This window comes from Meleagris gallopavo, chromosome 3 (genome assembly GCF_905368555.1).
Source record: "Meleagris gallopavo chromosome 3, MGAL_WU_HG_1.1, whole genome shotgun sequence".
NCBI classification, from domain to species: Eukaryota; Metazoa; Chordata; class Aves; order Galliformes; family Phasianidae; genus Meleagris; species Meleagris gallopavo.
Window position 1 is genome coordinate 43,787,343 of NC_139406.1, and position 18,893 is coordinate 43,806,235.

The 18,893-nt window shown below is 40.0% G+C and overlaps 1 long non-coding RNA gene across 1 annotated transcript; it reads right to left on the reverse strand.

Annotated features, from left to right (window-relative positions):
- Window positions 1–482: 482 nt before the first annotated feature.
- LOC104910263 (uncharacterized) lies at window positions 483–16,393 on the reverse strand. Its single transcript, XR_792919.4, has 5 exons — window positions 16,127–16,393; window positions 15,323–15,458; window positions 6,784–6,869; window positions 5,603–5,794; window positions 483–3,176 (listed from the first exon to the last, which is right to left on the reverse strand). It is a non-coding gene; the product is annotated as an uncharacterized LOC104910263 (long non-coding RNA).
- Window positions 16,394–18,893: the final 2,500 nt, after the last annotated feature.

Below are 18,893 nucleotides of genomic sequence, written 5' to 3' on the forward strand. Positions count from 1 at the left end.
AGCTTCTGAGTCCAGGCACTATAACTGATTCATAAGCATTCAGTAAATCTCCTCACCTCCCTGAGATTTACTGTCATTTCAGCACTGAATTCACTGCATCGGTGAGCAAAAATGAGAGAAATCTATTCAGTTCTCACAAAAACCTTGGTAAAGTACAGGCTTGGGTCTCTTCTGTGGTGTTGATCAAATGTCAAGAACGAGATTTCTTTGGCATTTACACAGTCTCACAGACTGAGAGAGATCTGTGGGATTTGAAAAGCAAAGGCCTTGCTGATGTTTATGTGAGATCAAAGAAGTGAAAGTGCATATGCTTCACCCAAAACTGGGGTGACAGCAACGTTCTGGACTTGGTTTGCATGCATTCTTCATGTGCCATGTCAAAACAGTTAGGGTTTAACTCCAATTTGCCATTCACTTGTTTTCTGCAGGTAGAATCACTACATTCAAGACTTCAGTCACAGATAAGGACAATCAGAAATGTATTTCATATCTGTCTTTTTTTTTTTTTTTTTTTTTTTTTTTTTTTTTGTATTTTAAAGAAGAGGGGAAAGTGGAGAGAATTGAAAAACATTGAAAGCTCCAGATGAAGATGTACTCTGAAAATTAAAGCCAGTTTGAAAATAATAATAATATCTACATCGCTATTCTGTAAGGTCTGATTGTGCTGATCTCCCTGTGAGGAAATGGAAAAAAAAAAAAGAATGTGAAATTTCCATTTTACACCATTTCTGTTTGAATAAGTTTGTACCTTCCTTTCCTTTTCTCTTCTGCAGAATTTGATCTTGAAAATTTGGTATAGAAAACCAGTAAAATGATGTGCCTTTTTTCCCCATGGAGTCACATTTCTTCTGAGTTTAGGTTCTTTTTTTTTAGAGTGGATATCTCTATAAAAGTAATAATATTACTAAATGCATGAATTCTTAATGAGAGCAATTTTCAATTTTGTGTACAATATGAAAGATAAAAGTATGGAGACATTTTTTCCTCTGCAAATGTGTTTTCTGACACTTAGTTTATCTCCTATTAATTATGACACAGACAACTGACTTTTCAGAGTCCTACTTTGTGCTGCTATTTACAAGGAGTTTGAGGACCAATTTTATATACTGCAGATCTGAAAATTACTCTTGGACTTAACATAGTCAGTTAAATGCCAAGTTTTCATAAAAGCCTCACAAATGTCTTCTATTTGTAGTTCATGAAAAGTTTCATTCTTTGAAAGACTCTAAAATGTTATTGCCAGCAAAGTGGTGGTAAAATGGTTTTAGCACTTCTGTGAAAACTGTAACACAGATGATTACAGATTATAATACACAGAACAAGGCCTTGGAGAGTACATAAGATTTTAGCAGTATTCGAAAGTTCAACTAGATGTTGGTTAAAAAAAAAAAAGAAAGAAAGAAAAAGGAAAGTACAAAGCTTTCTCTCCCTTTCCCTCCCTACTGCAAGTCTCTTCAGTCCTTTCATGCACAGAAAAGAAGAACTAATGAAAATACTTAGATTGAGGATGGTTGTCATGTTGCCTCAAAGACCAAGTCATCCTGATTAATGTTACCCACATGACAAAATACTGAGGCTACAGAACTACAAACCTCATGAGATTGTGCCGTGGCATATCCCAAATTTTAAAATGGACAAAAAATTCACAAATATTTGTAATAAAAGTAATAATGGAGAAGAGTGGAATCTGATTTTGAAATTTGTCTGCGTTAACAATAAAGACAGCACTGCACCAAAAAAATATAGAAGAGAGGCTGTGGTAGCAGTGGTAGAGCAGCAAGAACGAGTGGTGAGGGGGTTAGAACCGGATGATTTTTGATCCGTTCCAACCCAAGACATTCTATGATTCTATGATATGGCAGATAAACATCAGGTAAAGCCAGCTTCAGGTTAAAAAGTTTTTCAAACAGGCTTCAAAATCGGGGTTCAATATGTTTCACACAGCATTTTACTTTGTCATAAATTAAACTTTTGACAGATATTTTTAGCAAGCTTCTGTAGATATTTTTCAGCTGACAGGTGGGCGAGTCTGAAACTGCAACTGCTAGATTTCCATCCCTTCTGAAGACAACACTTACTATTGGTGACCCAGTCGGTGGGATTAGAAAGTTTCCTTCTGAAGCTCACTGAGTTCCTGCCCCGACACAGCTGTGACACAGCCTGCAAGGTCTTTCAAGGAGTCATATATAAACATTACATACTCACAGAGAGAAAGGTAAAGAATGGAAACAATCAGAAAAAGTCTGGAAAACAAGCGATAGGATTAAGCAATAAATTCTCTGTGCAGCAGCCATCAACAAGAGCCTTGAAACAGTGTACTGCTTAATAAACATACTGTAAGACTAACACTAACAGGTGATATGGTTATTTAGGGCTTCATGCAGGCCAGGATGGATTATGAGGTCAGGCAAACACAAAATGCAAGAATAAAAGCCAAATGTAAAACAGAAAAAGCACCTTTTTGAGAAGCAAAATGTAACCTAGTCTTATACCAGAAAAGGTCCTGACAACCATTTGAATTGGAGGAAAGAGAGTGTAAGACAGAGATCTCGGAGTAAACCTCCTGGCCAGGGGCAGCCAAGAGCCAGGTGAATGGGATGAGGATGGGGAGGAGTAGGATTAGTCAAATAGCAGCTTCTCCTGTCAAGCAAGTTCATAAAGACTGGAATTGCTAACATTAGAAAAGTGAAAGATAGTCTGGGATTTGATGGAAGCATATACAGTATTGTATGTTCTGAAAAACCTGGATGGGGCCCTTCCTTCATCCTGTCCTGGACTCTACTGCCACTGCAATAAAACACAGGCAATACCCAAAGAAATTAAGTAGTGCTTCTCTGGAAAGCACAGAATTAAAATGAGGAATACACCGTCCCAAAAACAGGGGAGGGTAAAGCATAACCAAGATTCAAATACTGAGATAGAGATATGAAAAATACTCAGAGTTATCATCATTTATGATATTTTTTGCAGAGATGTTATACCTTGCAATTAAGAAACTAAACCAATTGCTAAATACTACAATTAAAACTATGTGTAGGCAAGAAGCGACTCGCTGTGTGCAGCAGAGTTCATGAACCTCCTTCAGGAGCCAGCTGGAGAGTCTGTAAATGCGAAGCCTGGAAAGCAAAGTGTGCTGAAGCTCTTTTCTCATGGTGGCAGGAGGGCACAGGGAGATCCTGCAAAACAAACTTGGTTTTTAAAAAAATAAAAGTAAATCAAAATACCACAATCCTGCTTGAGTTATGTTTTTCTACGATCTTTTACTCAGCCTCCCTTTTTAATTTTGCCCAATGCTCTGTGCTATGCATGATTTAATATTTCAAATTCATTGCCTCTCTGATCCAGATTTACCAAGCACTTTGAAGTCAGACACCTTTTTTAAATGACTTAGACAAAAACAATGGCTGGCATTTTTTGCTATGCCTGTGAAAATTTATAAGACCTAATAACTCTGCATGCTTTAAAAAGTGGCCTAGAAATACATATGGCAAAAAGTATTTTCGTGTGTCTTGAAACAAACTTAGAGAGAAAATTACTTAATTTAAGAAATAATCGTTGGACAATTTAACAACTATGACTTTGTGTGCCCAAATTCTTTAGAAACCATTTATCCAAGCAATAGTTAGAGGTAATTATCCAACCACATGCATACAAAGGAGAGTAAGATTTGTAACAGAGATAGCATTTTTCAAGTCCATGTAGCTGGAGAAAACAGATAAGCTTGCAGACATACATGCCCTCCTCCAGCTCATTTTTTCCCAAGCTACCTAAGTTGGTAAAATAAAATAAACCATTTACATCCCAGCACTATCATTGCTGCAACACTGATACTGATATTCACAAAGCAGAAGACTTAAAATATGTTAAATAGGAGCATAAGTTGTCAGCTGAAAACTGTATCAGCACAGTGGTGAACAAAAACCTTGCTAGCAAATATTTCTATGAGGATGCTTGTTGAAGTTCTACCTTAAATTTCTTTCTGGTGAGAATGAAAACCTGACAGGGTTTTTTAGCTTTCTTTCATATTTGACTGTTGATGTTAATAAGAATGTCCTGTTCAAAGAACTTCAATGCCAGGAAAAAAAAAAAAAAAGAAAAAAGAAAAAAAAAAGACACGGGGTGACTGGATGCTGTAGATTCCTCAGAGTTATAAACGAAATACCGGAAAACACATCTGGGAGCCACATTGCTGAAGGCTGAAGAAAGTGAACCTAATGAAATGAGGGCTGAAGCAGTGTTGGAACTGAAGGCAGAATGAGCCCTGTGTATGCAGTAGACCCAAAATGTGGATAATCATGTCTACCTCCACCATTTGCAGCAGAAGGACTCCAATTTTGCTAAAACTGTTTCCAATAGAAATGCATCAGACCTTGTTTACTTCTCCTAGACATGTAATGAAAGGAGACAGCAAAAGGCCAAATAAAATTGCAGCTTTGCTTCTCAGTATTCTCCTATGCCTTTTACAACTTTAATACTGAAAAGATAGTGTTTCTTGGGTGCAAATATTCTCCGTTCTACTCATTGGAGGTAACTCAAGTTCCTCAATGGTAACCTTTAAACTCCTGGAAAATTATGTTATATGCACAATTCATGCATTTTGCAGGATCATGTATCTTTAATCTAGATGTGTTTGGAGAACAAGAACTGACTGCTTAGAAATGTCACCTGGAACTTTGCTTTCTCTAGTGGCCCTGTAGACTATAGCAAAGCTTTGAGTTGGTGGTCTTGATGATCCCTATCTGTGTACATGTAATAGATGTCGGTGTCAGAAGAAATCATCCCTCTCATTTGCTCTTGAAAAGTATCTGACCTCAATTAGTGTTTTCCACAACACTGGATGTTTATTCATATTTGTTTTAAGTATGTAAGGCCCTTTATGTAGATAAGGCCCTTTCAGTCAGACCGTTGCCCTCATCTACAGCCTGTCCTTTCTCTATTCTCCATGTTACCATTTTCAGATGTGAATATGCCATGAGAGAGAGAAACTGAAGAGTGACTTCACTTGCATGTGGCCCTAGCTTGACTGTCTCCTTCTCACAAGCATCCTTCATGTCCTCAGTCAGGCTCCCCATGTTGTACATGGTGCAGAAGTCCCAGAGTCACACAGAGAGCCACAGCCCTAGAATTTCTCCATCTCAGCAGGCCTCACAGCCACTGGAAAGCCTGGATTGCTGCAGGATGGACACTAGCCACTTAGAGATGCATTTCTGGAACCATTGCTGTCTGAAAACAGAAGCCATCATCCCCATCCACAAGGAGAGGAGCCATTCCCAGGCTCCAGGCCTTGCCATGGCGACGCCACGTCTCCCTTGGAGCTCCCAAGGATGTCTCCAGGCATGAGACCAGAGCTTGCTGGCCTGGGATTGCTCTGTCTGCCTCTGCTCGTACAGCGCCTCAAGCGCAGCAGAGCTCATCATCAGCTGGATTTAACCAGAAGCTGCCAGTTGCTGCCAACATGAAAACAAGCAGAGGTTCCCAAAGCCACAGCCACACTGCGTGCAAAGCCTAAGTCTACATACAGGTACTAAATTAAGTCATATAAAACACATGCAGCAACAACAAATGGGATAGGAAGACAACCAAGCAGATACAAGCATTATACCTGTTGAATGCTGGCAGGTACAAGACTTTGGCAGCGGCCATTGTTGGCTGCAGAGTAAATTGTTGCGTTTGTTCAATTTTGTTTGGTTTGTGTTTTGAAGAGATCCCTTGCAGACATAGCAGCTCCTCAGTGCATGGCTTTTCTTTTTGTTACACGGTGTTCCCGAACAATGAGGCCCCGCGAGCTACAGCTCTGCAAATAATAAATAGCTTTAATTAAAAAAAGATTGTGTTTGTAGTTATTTATTTATATCTTTAAAACCAAATTGCCACTCCCAGGATATTCATTCAGCTCTGCAGACATATTAGAAACCATGACAAAATGAAGAAAATGTTAAGTAGCTGAGGAGGGGATTTAGATGGGGGGAAAATTGAAAGAAGTAACTGATTTGCATATAGCTTAACTAGGCAAAGGCTGAGGGGACACATGTTAACTGAGTATAAGCATCTGTTAGGAATAAACAGGCAGCAGAAGAAAAACAAGTTAGGATAGTAAAAGAGCAGCAACTAGAAATAATGATAACTCTGAGAAAGGCAAAACTTAGACTAAACATGAAATATTTTTTTACCTGTGTCCTAGCTAGTAAAACATTCCCAGAAATCTGAATAGAAATACCTTTGCATTGTAAAAGTCATTTTATCGTCCTGGTTTAAAGTCAGTCTATATAGGTAACACAATCTTGCATTGCTAATTCAGAAACTCAGTTCCCATCTATAAGCATCATCTTCCAGATAAGGGACAGCAATTGCAGAAAATATCATTCAATTCAGAATTCACTTCTAAAATTATCATTGCTTATGTAAAGTAAGAACAAAAGCAAACAAGTAGAAAAGAAAAAGAAGGGGCCTGTTCATCAAAATAGTAATGCTGCAGTCATTCTGTACTGTCATCTTTATTAGGACAGTGTCTTTTAGTTTTGGAGCAAAAGAAACAGTACAGAATAGTGTACTCCAAATCCCAAGATATTTTAGAAACAGCATTGATCTATCTGAAAATTTTCCAATGTTTCAGTACTTTTCAGCTGGTATCTCTTCTGCAATTGGTTAAGTGAAAACCAGGTGTGTATTCTCTGGGGTCATCTCAGTGGATGTATATTCAAGAATGACAATTTCTGGGTTATGTTCAAACATTCCTCTGGATCCATGTCATCTTGGCAAACAGCTATAGATGCACATACTGACCTGTATCTCTTCATCTGCTCTGTATTTTGCTCAGTTCCGTAACCACAGCCAGTATTTGGATTTCATCACACAGAGGTGCCAAGTCTCTGCAGAATTAAAGAGGAAAAGTGTGACTCATCTTGAAGAAGTCCAGATGTAATGTTCCCATTACCTGTTACAATGAACACATTACCGTTTCAAAGCAGCCCTAATTTTCAGGGGTTGCACTGAGAACTTCATTGCCTTTCATTGTTATTTGGAAGAATTGCTCCCCGAAAGGTCTTTTCTCCTCTGATGAACACAGGGAACCTTCAGCATCTTTCAGACTCATCCTACTCCATAGCCACCCTATAAGTTTACTCTTCGACAACCCCAGTCCCAATGGGACACTTCATAACTTTGCCAAGATTAACTAAAATGCTCAAAATTGAACACAATTACTAAGAATCAAAGCAGTTCTAGAGCATGCTGCTCAGCTCTTCACAGCACACAGAGAGACAGAAAAGTGAAGCAACCTTTTCTCCATACAGCTTTATGTACAGCTTAGAATTAGGCCAAGAAATGGAACTGACTGTTCAAGCTGACTACTAAAGCAATCTATATGCATCTCTGCCTGCACAAAAATCTTTCTTCTTTCTTCTGCATCAGCACAGAGGCTTCCTATACTTCCTCTATTGCACTGTTTTGAATGATTTGCTGATGACTGTATTTGGGAAGATTTAAGCAATCCCTTCTGCACCACCATCTTTTATGTAAACTTACATTTTCCCTTGCCCTTGGCTTGAAAATATAAAATGTAGGATACCATCCTTCAATAATCACAGACAAACCTTCTGTTCTCCAAATGCAGCAGTTAAAGACTCTACTCATTTAAGAACTGCTGATGCTTCATACTTAACTTCCTTCAAAATAAACACCCAAAAGAACAAAAAAAAATATGACTATCCAAAGTTATATACGTGCATTTGATACATGCCCTAATGACCCAAAAAACTGATTTTAGTGGCTTAAGGAAAAAAAAGCTGAAAATGAAAGGGTATAAACTCTTTAATCTGTAGAAAAAGCGGAAAAAGAAAAAGGAAAGAAAAAAAAAAAAGAAATTGGCAAGACATATTTATGGAGATACAAGCGGATCTGTTTCTGCAAACAGAAGTCATAGAGCCAAGGTACATGGTACATGAGCTGGTAAGCTTTAAATATTATTTTGCCTGAAATACTGTTTCTTCTCCTACTATTACACATTTTCAATAAACCAAATACATCAATTTTCTACAAGTTTGTGGGTATGCTTGAAAGTAACCTCGTCTGGCACAAAGCAAATCTCCACTTTGTTTATATATTCATGTTTAACCACTGCTGAGTGCAAGGCCACTAGCTTATCCCTAGGCTGAGGTCATAGAAATATGGCAGCTCACATCAAAGCTGACCAGAAGGCTGAGAGAACCAACACAATGACCTTATGTAGGAAAGGGTCTGAGTTCAACAAGCTTCATCATGATGCCTATGTATAGAAAGCCAGCCTATCTGAGCTGTGATTACATCATCCCACCTCTGTTACTCACCACAGTGGAACAAAAGAAAAATTAGAAATCATCTTTATATATAATATCTACTAGCAAGAATAGGCAGCAGAACTGAAGTTGGGTTTATAGCCCTTTATTTTCCCAAAGAGACATCAAAAGTTTTTCTAAGTGTAAACCACATGTATCATCTGTAAAAAGTTTGTTCAGAGACTAAATAAACCAGAGGTAAGATAAAAACATGGAATTTCCGTAGCCATCTTATTTTGTGGCTATTTACGATGTGCAATTAGAATCACAGAATCATAGAATCAGTATATTTGGAAACACCACTAAGACCATCTAGTCCAACCATCAACCCATCACACCATGCCCACTAACCATGTCCCTCAGTGCGATATCCACATGGTTCTTGAACACCTCCAGGTGTTCCACCACTTCTCCGGGCAGCCTGTGCCACTCCTTCTGAGAATGAATTTTCCTTAATATCCAACCTGAACTTCCTCTGATGCAGCTGAAGGGCATTCCCTCTCATCCTATTGCTGTTGCCCGGGAAAAGAGGCCAACTCTCACATCACTACAATCTCCTTTCAGGAAGCAACTGAAGAATCTGTTGCTTGCTCTGCCAGTTTCATTTGGGGTCTGAAAGAAAGATGTTGGATAATGTCTGAGAGGGATGTTAGCTCCTCACTATTCAATTCAGTGTACTTAGATTAGCAGCAGTAGTTGGAGCAGGAGAGCTGGTAGGAAAACACAGAAAGCAAGAACTGCCAGGTGAGGCCCTGCTGCTGGTGACCAAAAATTGTTTCCTTGTAAAGGCTATCCCCAGAAAGGCATTAGGACAGAAAAATGTGCTGTAGGACAAAAGGAGCTTTTGTTCTCCTGAAACTTCTGGTATGTTCTGTTTTAAGAATTTCAAGTCTACCACAACAATATTTCAGCATTTCATCCACTCTGATTGGAAGAGAGGAACAAAGAGAGAAGACAGCAGTGCAGGAGGACACTCAAATGAAATGTAACTTTAAAAGACAGTAATGAAGCAACATTTTGGATTAAGGTTGGAATTAATTATAATCATAAGAATGCATTTATATAAAAATTAGTGTCTCAGGATGTTCCTAAATAAAAGTTAAAGCAACCATCCATGTACTACCAATGCAGTACTATGGTGGTACTGTTTAATATGAGGACTTAATTACCCTTTATTAATATACTCATATTCACTTTCTTAAAACACATTTTCCAACTGTTATTTACTAAAAAAAAAAAAAAAATCGTAACAGATAATTGATTTCAGATCTAAAAACAAACAGAAACCTCAAAAGCAAGCTGTGTATCCATGGCAAAATTAGCCACTGTGAATTTACAGTCCCTGATCTCTGTCAGACCAACAAATACCCATAGTACCATCTTCATGCTCTAGAGGAAAGATGTCAAATTCCATAGGGAAAAGATGGAAATAACCTGTGACCAAGCCAACAAACCCACCCCCCACCTCCTCAGGCATATGAAGACAGCCTCCTGCTACAGGATTACAGCATTTGTTCAGGCTGTAAACTCAAGCCCTCAGAAGCAAGGACATGGTACAATGAAGGGTACAGGGCTCACAGGCCAGAAGGGACTTACACTGGATGTTGGTCTGAAGATACATTTCCTCCTTGTTGGACTTGACCATACTTGCATAGACATAGGAAGACATACTCAACGAGTCTGAGACAGCAAGGAAGACAAAAAGTAAGTCATCTCTGGAGATGTGAATTTTGCCACTGCATCCACCCCAGAGTTTTCCCATGAATCCCAGGCAAGCTGTTACGTACAGCAAACTTTGAAAATCCCTATTTCAAGGGCCCCTAAGTATTTGCAGACGCTGACTTATGCTCTCTGACATCATGAGCTACTAGATACTCCATCCAGCCAGGTGTTTTGGAAAATGCAAACAGACATATAAGTAAATTTGAAAATTGTCTCTGCATGGGGATCAAATTGTTTGTGTATTAATAATGTGATAAACAGCTCATTAAGAAAAAACAAGTTTTATCTGCTCTCATTCAAAGGGACTAAAACAATAATAAATGAAGGGGTAATATAGGTGCAAAAAGTATTTTACAAAGATTTTGTTATGCAGTCAGGATATTGAAGATCATTTTACTGAAAAAATAAAGTGCCCCTTAAGCACTCTCTGTGAATTTTCAGTCAAGCATCCATTTCCATCCAAATCCAATCAACTGGAATGCAGATCTCTTTACAGAGAGAATCAGAAAAAAAAATGCAAAGCAATCGTAAGTAAAGCTTAAATCTATTATATAGACCTAGATTTCTTCTTTAGGACATATTTTACTGAAAAAGAAAAGAACTACTCTAGGACATTCTAGCAATTAAACCATCAAGTACCACAGGCAAAATAAGGCCAAATAAAAGATACCCAAGAAACTTAAATAATGTCTTTCCCTAACTTTTGAAACGTTTTGTAACCCCATTAGCATTCCTATGTGATTACAGAAAAAGTAAAAAGTAAATATTATCTGTAGAAACATTTCTACACTAATGTATTTCCAGAAATACTGACAGGATAAATCTGGATTACTTTAATTTGAACATCCCCCAAACATTATAAACCTAAACCTTCCTAATGTAGTCATAACTATCCATGATTGTAAAAAAATCTTCATACTGATAAAATGAGGTCACAGAAGATGTATTTTTTTCCATTTAGACAAGGAGATAATGGGCATGGTGGTGATGGGTTGATGGTTGAACTAGATGGTCTTAGTGGTCCAACCTTAATGATTCTATGAGTCTACAATTCTGTCCTGATAGCATCTGACGCACTAGAGAGGTCTGTAAATAGTTATGACCTGGAGATTAGGAGTAAGAGCATCTTTGAAACAGAAGATGTTGTGTTTTCTCCACCTGGCACTTACAAGAAGCCGAGAGCATCAAAAATTACTTGACTATAATGTCTTATGTTCTGAGCCAAATCCCCTTGGTAGCCATTCTACTATCCTCAGTGCTCTTTGAAGTAGTCCCTAAGTAAACAACTGAAGAACTCAAGTCAAATACTTTACTGTATCCTTTTTTTCTGTACCTCTCTAAAAACACAAATGGTCACCGGTATTGGTAGATGATTCAGCCAGAAGTCCAGCAGTTTTGCTCTGGAAAGTTATCAGTCCCATTTTTTCAGCTACAAAATGAAGTGGTCCCATGATTGATGCTTGCTGGAGGCATTCTGCTCTTGGCTCCACAGACACATGCTCACCTCTCTTTTCTATGGCTGACATCCAATTCACTGGAGACCTCCAAATGGAGATCTTTTAAACAAGAACGTCCTTTCAACAGCCTGTACTTGAAAGCACAATTAATTATGAATCTACTGAAGTGATATTTTTACATAGATCTGATTTTACTTCATCAAACATCTAATCTATAAGCGTGAATGAACTGACAACATAGTCTCTCCTCCTGTGTGACATAAATTTGAGCTGACAGTCCCATCACAGAAGATTTCTTGTCATTGTAGCACTTCTTGTTACTATGTAAAGAAGCCAGGATTGCTAATGAAAACTACTTTTTTGTGCCATTTTCAATTATAAGAAGATTTGTGAGGGGTTTTGGAGATGTTGTGCTGATTCCTTGCCTCCCTACTACCTCCCCCATTCGTCTTTTTACTTTGTCTTTCATCTCCTTTCTGATGGCCCCCATCCCATCATGCCACACTGCACTGGTTAAATAAACCCCTAAATCTAGCTTTTGTGTATCACTAATCCTTTTATTTCCTAAATCTTATTTAATCCGAAGGGCTTCCCTTTCATCTCTTTAACTGTCAGTTGGGTCACTACTGTTTCCTATCAACAGCTCCTGCAAATCCTGTATGGAGTTAAAAAGCTTTCAAGTGTTTCTATGATTCTCATTAGATTCTGCTCTCCCCAACACCTGCTAAGTACTGTATTGCTGCTGTTCGTGCCCTCCTGCTCTCCCCTTCTCTGAGCCACCTCTCTTTCCACACTGGCAATAATCATGTTAGAAAGGGCTTCTCATTTATTTCTGGAAACCTCCCCTCCCCAGTTCCGGCTCAGACATTACCAAGTCTTGGTTACATGGGCGTTGTTTTAAATATGCTCCAAGATAAAGGAAAGTTCTTAAGCAGAGTAGGTAGGGAGAAGGAGGTCACAAGAGAACCTTTCCACAGAGTCACAGAAAACCAAACCAAAAAATAAAATAATTTTAAAAATCAAACCAAAGATATCTTCTCCCCATCCATTTCAGGAGAATGGGAAATGGGGGCTGCAGTCAGTCCATAGCACTTTGTCTCTGCCACTTCTTCATGGTTACCTCCTCCTTCTTCGCCAGCATTTCCTACCATCAGATTTTTAATCAAGACTGTGCTAATATTTAAAAATTGCCTAAAAAATTCTAATGTGTCATGTAATCAAATCTCTCTTTAGACAATTGCAGCTTTGCAGCAGTCTCATTCAAGCACCTAGGCATATTCCAAAAACACTGGCAAGTAGGGGAGAAATACAAAAGGAAATCTTCCCAAATCCTCATTTTTCATCTGGCTTCACTTTAGATTCTTTCATATCCTGAGATCATCCTTCTCTGGGAATTACATGGCTTGCCCTCTACTAGAGCAGTTCACAAATAGTAAATGTGTTTCATAACAGAATGCTAGAAGGGAAGGAAAACAATCACAACTGGGTCTTGAATTTCTTTTTCATTTTTGACGAAAAAAAAATCTAAGTTTTTTTTTCCAGCTATTTATTTTTCCAATTTATGAGGGAAAATACTTTGTGTTTTACAATATCTCCACCTTCGGGTCATCGGTGTGACATGAGGATAAATCCCAGCCAGGTAAGCAGGACACACAAATATCTTATCAGGAACACCTCCAACCCAAATTAAGAGGAATGGGAAAGCTTGAAAAAGGAACTAAGCAAAATGGGAATTTATACTTGTGATGTGACACTTTTGCCACCCCTTTGTCTATGCTGAGTTCTCGTGATAGAATCATAGAATCACAGAATGTTTTGTATTGGAAGGGACCTCAAAGCCCACCCAGTCCCACCCCGTGCCACGGGCAGGGCTGCCCCCCAGCAGCTCAGCTGCCCAGGGCCCCATCCAACCTGGCCTTGACCACAGCTTCTCTGGGCAGCTGTGTCAGCGCCTCGCCATCCTCTGATTAAATATTTTCTTCCTAACATCTAACGTGAATTTTCTCTCTTTTAGTTTAAAGCCATTCCCCTTTGTCCTATCACTATTAGATCATGTAAAATGGAACGACAGATTTCCCATCACACATCACAGGTCCAGGACAGTCATGCAGCCCATGTGTGGTTGTGGCAAGGACCTGGCATTTCTACTATTTGCCTGCTGCACTGTCACACCTCAGGCATGCTGAAATGGGGCCAACATTAATTTTTCGTTAGCTGGTGCAACAATTTAGCATGATCTGAGAAAGCACCTGTAATTTCAGATTCCCATCAGAAATGACTTGGATACCTTGTACGCAAATCAAATATTTAGGTATGTAGCCATATTTCCAGCCCCCTAGCATGATGCCTTCCCTCTACCCAAAATAGCAGTGGGGCAGTAGAGATGCCTAACAAGCGACACAGGGAGCATCCAAACAGCAAAGTGACCATATGCATTCTGACCACTGTAAGCTGCTTGTGATAATGAGGTTTGGGTAAGCCTACTGTCAGACTCACTTCATGTGCACTGTTGAAGATGAAATAAAATTGAGTGTAAGAGTGACTGCAGATGATGAAATGCATAGCAGAAAGAAGAGTGTGGCTCTAAATACCATATGTACTAGTTACAGTGCAGACTAGTGTGCCCTGTTCAACAGGCTGAAGGGCTTTATATTGAGCCTTTCAAAAAACTATCAGCAGTGTTTGTGGGTAATAGTTCAAAACACTCCAGAGTTTATAGCCTGTAATATATACTGCGGCATTCTTTTGTAAATATAACTTTTACTAGATACAAACTGGAAAAAAATTCTATTGTAAATGCAAATCTTTCTGCAGATACTGAGATCATAATTATTATTGCTGCTGTTGCTTACTATTCTATCACCAAATTATATGTATAATTTGGCAAGGAAATGCTGAGTAATCCAGTCAGCTTGCTGGAGTTAAAACAGAAGAAAGGCTGGAAGGGTAAATTATATCACAGAAAGGACTCAAAAATCAGCCTTGCCATGAAGAAAATGCAATACTTTCCACCGCTCACATTGCCAACCAAATATTTGTGTCCATCTTTCCATCCTTTGTGCTATGCTTGGTGCCGGGGACAACCGCATCTCTGGTGACGGGCTTCATCAAAGCAGCCTGACAAATAGTCGCGGGGTTTTCCTGGGAGCCCATGACCATTTCACGGCTCCCTGCAACCAGGCTCAATTGCAGCACTGTCTGCTTTGATCAGGCCTCTCCCTGAAAGCATCTGGATGGAGCCTCAGACAAGAGACGCTTAGAAATGAGGTTGGCTCCTTGCCCTGCTGCAGCTAAAGAATTTGAGTGGGGTGGAGGGGAGGGATGGGAGAGAGGGAGTTATTTCCAGCACAGCCAAAGATGCAGCCAAAAGATACCCTGCATCTGAGGGAGCTTTATCAGTACACAGATCAACACATTTACTTAGAAAGGGAGGCACAGGGGGCTGGGATAGACAGGATGGGTTTTGAAAAGTCTTAATCCATCTCCAAAATCTAATCCTCAAACCTAGCCAAACCTAGGCTTAATTTCTTTTCTTGTACTGAAACAATTCATGGACTCTGGGGTAACAGAGCAAAACCTAGATCAGATCCAATTCTCTGCCAGGGATTTCTTGCTGAGCAGCCATCCTCACAGACATAAGACACTCAGATGGCATGCACGGAGTGCCTCTGATTGTGCCTGACAGCTTTTTAAATCCATTTTGCACAGGGACAAATAGCACAAGGTACAAAATAGTCATGAACGGTATCACCAGCCATTGGGTATGCAAGGATGCAGCAGACCTCAAACTAACCAGGGAGTTGCTATGGGAGGGATCAAGCACCACTGTACCTGAGAGATGGAGGCAAGGGGACTGTGTTGCAGAGAGGTGTAATCCAAGTATTAGCATCCCCTGGGCTGTAGTGACTCGTCTCATCTTTGAGATAGCTCATGTAGAGAAGCAGAAGATACTCAGTTGCTCTCTCACCTATATACAAAAGACAGAAAACTATGTATGGTTCTTTATCTTCTTGCAAATCATTTTGAAGGAGCCTTACAATCACTTGTTATGTGCTTGCTGAAACAAAGCATCCCTAACATTTAGGAGTAGCACATCCACTTCTTTTAGCACAGAATGTGCAACAAGCTGCAGCGCATTCAAAAACTTGGCCATTGCAGATACCAAATGTTCTTCTGAGTTCAGAGAAACCCCTTCTTCTGTACCAGCACACTGCACTGTCATCACACAGGGTTGTGGAAGCCACAAAAGTTAGCTTAGTTAGTTAGAGCAGCTCTTTTCCTCATCCCCTTTAACACGTAACCTCTGTTTGCTGCTGAAGGCTGCAAAGATTTTGGGACCACAAGGGTAGACAAATGAAGATACCAGCTCTTAACAATTGCACCACTGCTGCAGGACAGAATCCAAAAACGAACTCCACATAAGTAGAAAGAAAAATTAGAAAGAAAAATAAACAATATCTTTGAGCTCTCCTGAGCCCAGGATGCTACGCATGTATCCATCCTCACCCAAATGTGATCACACATGGAGTCTCCCAAGACCTCAGACGTGGTCCATGAGCAGGAGGTGGGATATGTGGAAAGGGGTACTTTCTGTGAGGAAAGGAAGGCTTATCCCCTCATGAACATAATACTTACCTAGGGGCAATTAGGACTCTTATACAGGAGCCTCAGCTGTACCCGTTCCTTTTTCTTCTGCACATGCAGAGATGAAGCAGCAGAGCTCTACCCATATTTCAGCCAGAGGCTGGAGCATCAGCACTCCAGGTGCTCTCTCCTCCCTGCACGTACTGTAGGTAGGAAAGTTGATCTTGGCAGAAATCCACTGGGCATCTCTGCCTGAAAAAGGTCTTCATTGCAGAAGAGGTGAGAGAACTCTTGGGAGTTTTAAAGTCATTCAGGTTTCTGGTAAACAGCAAACTTCTGCAATACAAGAGTTAGCAGCACCTCAGAGAGCTTAAAGCAACTCTGTTTCTAAATATTTGCTTCAACAAACTCAGTGAATCTACTACAGTATTTGCATCTATCGAGAACGGGGTCAAAGTGATACAGATCCCTTCTGGCACAGTCCCACTCATCTGGCTGTGATTTTTGCCTGTGCCACTTCAGTCACTGGCAGCAATGGAAGAACTCCTGTCAGTGTATTTTATTTACACAGATGTCTTACATACTTCTGTCTGCACTGCGGGAGAGAGCACTGGGTTAAGCTCTGCAATTGCACACCAGCCTACAGCCAGTCTGTAGAGCAGAGAAACCATACCTGTAAGAAAAAGCCCATTTTGCAAGACTTGCATTCAGTGCATGGCATTTGGGGTCTATTTAAGCTACCCAATCCTAGTTCTTATTTAAGCCTTGGTCTGAAGATCCCAGGCATCACAAAAGTGAGAGAGAATCTTGTACTGTTGCAGAAAAGAAACCATGAAATCAAGTGATTTTCAGGACAGCAAAATCTAGAAGACCTTGAATAGACCACAGAATCATAAAGGTTGGAAAAGACCACAAAGATCATCTAGTCCAACCACTGACCTGCCATCACCATGCCCACTGACCATGACCCCCCCAGTGCAACATCCACAAATTTCTTACATGCTTCCAAGAACAGTGACTCCACCACCTCTCCAGGGCAGCCTGTGCCACTGCCTCACCACTATTCCTGAGAATAAATTTTCCCTAAAAGCCAAGCTGAATCTCCCCTGCTGCAAATTGAGGCCATATATTACTATATGTGTGTTCAGTAACAGAACAGTTGATGGGCATATCCTTCCATCCCTCCCCAGGCTTACAAGCACAGAATTTATGTAAACGCTAGAAAAATCAAAAACTGACTTGAATTCAAGCCTAGTAAACCAAGTCTATGTGGCTTTGTTTTGGCACAGAAAAGAAAGTATAGATGTGAGGCTCTTCAGAAAAGATTCTCCCACAAAGTTTATCACAACTTTTTTTTAGTTTTCAGTTGGAAAGTTTTGGCTACAAGAAGGATCTCTATCATACAATCTCAGCATTTTTTCATAGCAAAATATGCAAATATTTCCCCCATCCGCATAAATTAGCAGCATATATGTCCTACAAGAAGAGGCTGTATTCGAGAGGAATGGCATTTTTTTTTCCCATTCATTATAATGTAGCGGAATATTTTCAAACTTCAAGAGTGAGCATGTTCTGAGTGGGCTCAAGCATTGGGCAAAAATTAAGATACATCTTTGCTACAACTAAGCCTGCACTGGAGGAGTGGAGTCAGAATCCCTGGAGGTTTTCAAGAAAAGAGTAGATGTGGCACTGAAGGATATGGTTCAGTGGGTAAAGCCATGGTTTTTGTTATTTGGATGGGCTGATGGTTAGACTAGATGATCTCAGAGATCTTCTCCAACCTTAATGATTCTTTGATCTGAGCTCTGTGTGATTTAATGTTGTCATAACCTACATACATGCAGTGGGATTCCTCCCTCACAGCTGTGCCATTACACTGCCTCAGCACATTCCCTTACTGCCCTTCAGCTCGTGGGGCTTTTACACTGTGCCCACAGAGGGACAGCTGCTGTTTAGAGAAGGTCATTAGCACAGGTACAAGTGCTCACCTCCTACATTCACATGCATACGTTAACTACCTCCCCTCCTCTGCTTTAGACACTAGAGATAGGATATTTGATGCAGACTGTATCAATGTACCTTTCACATCAAATGAAACTTCATGCCTTTTACTCCAGAGAAGGCCAACGTAGTCAGTTCCCAGTCCAAAGCCCCTCAAAGCCAACAGCAAGCCATCCTCCTCTAAGGGGCTTTGAGAAAAAACAAGAGGTGGAAGCTCACCACAAAGGTTATAAATCAGCTGGGAAAGATCCCAAACAGCCAGAAGAAACCCCTATGGTTGAAAAGGGTGCTTGCTCTGTCAGTTCCCACGGCAGCAATAGCATAGAGAGGAAAAGGGTAAGTTAGATCTCATGCCATTCTGCTATTCACATGTCCAAACCAAAATGTTGAATTTCATTTCATACATTGATAAGGCATACCAAAATATCAGCAAGTGACATCATGCAAAAATCCAAATAAACAGACTAAGCCCACAGGTGTTGCTGAAGATAAACAGTGCTCATCATTGTGATCATATTCACTCTGGGGGTTCAGGGTAAAGGGAAAAAGCAAGAATCAAACAAAAATGAAGGTGTCCTATGCTTTAAAATAATTTTATTTCTAGCAATGTATCAGTTCTTTCAGAGAAATTTTATGTTTCTTAGCAAATATCTTCTTGGTGAGCTTTTACAGTAGAGGTGCAAGAGACCTTTCCACTACTCTATGATGAGAAGTATCAGTGCTCAATGCCTCGGATAAGGAAAGGCATTCATAATTTCACAGCATCAGAAAGCTGCTGCTCACTGCTGATTATGGACTCTGGTCTGGCAGCCTGCAG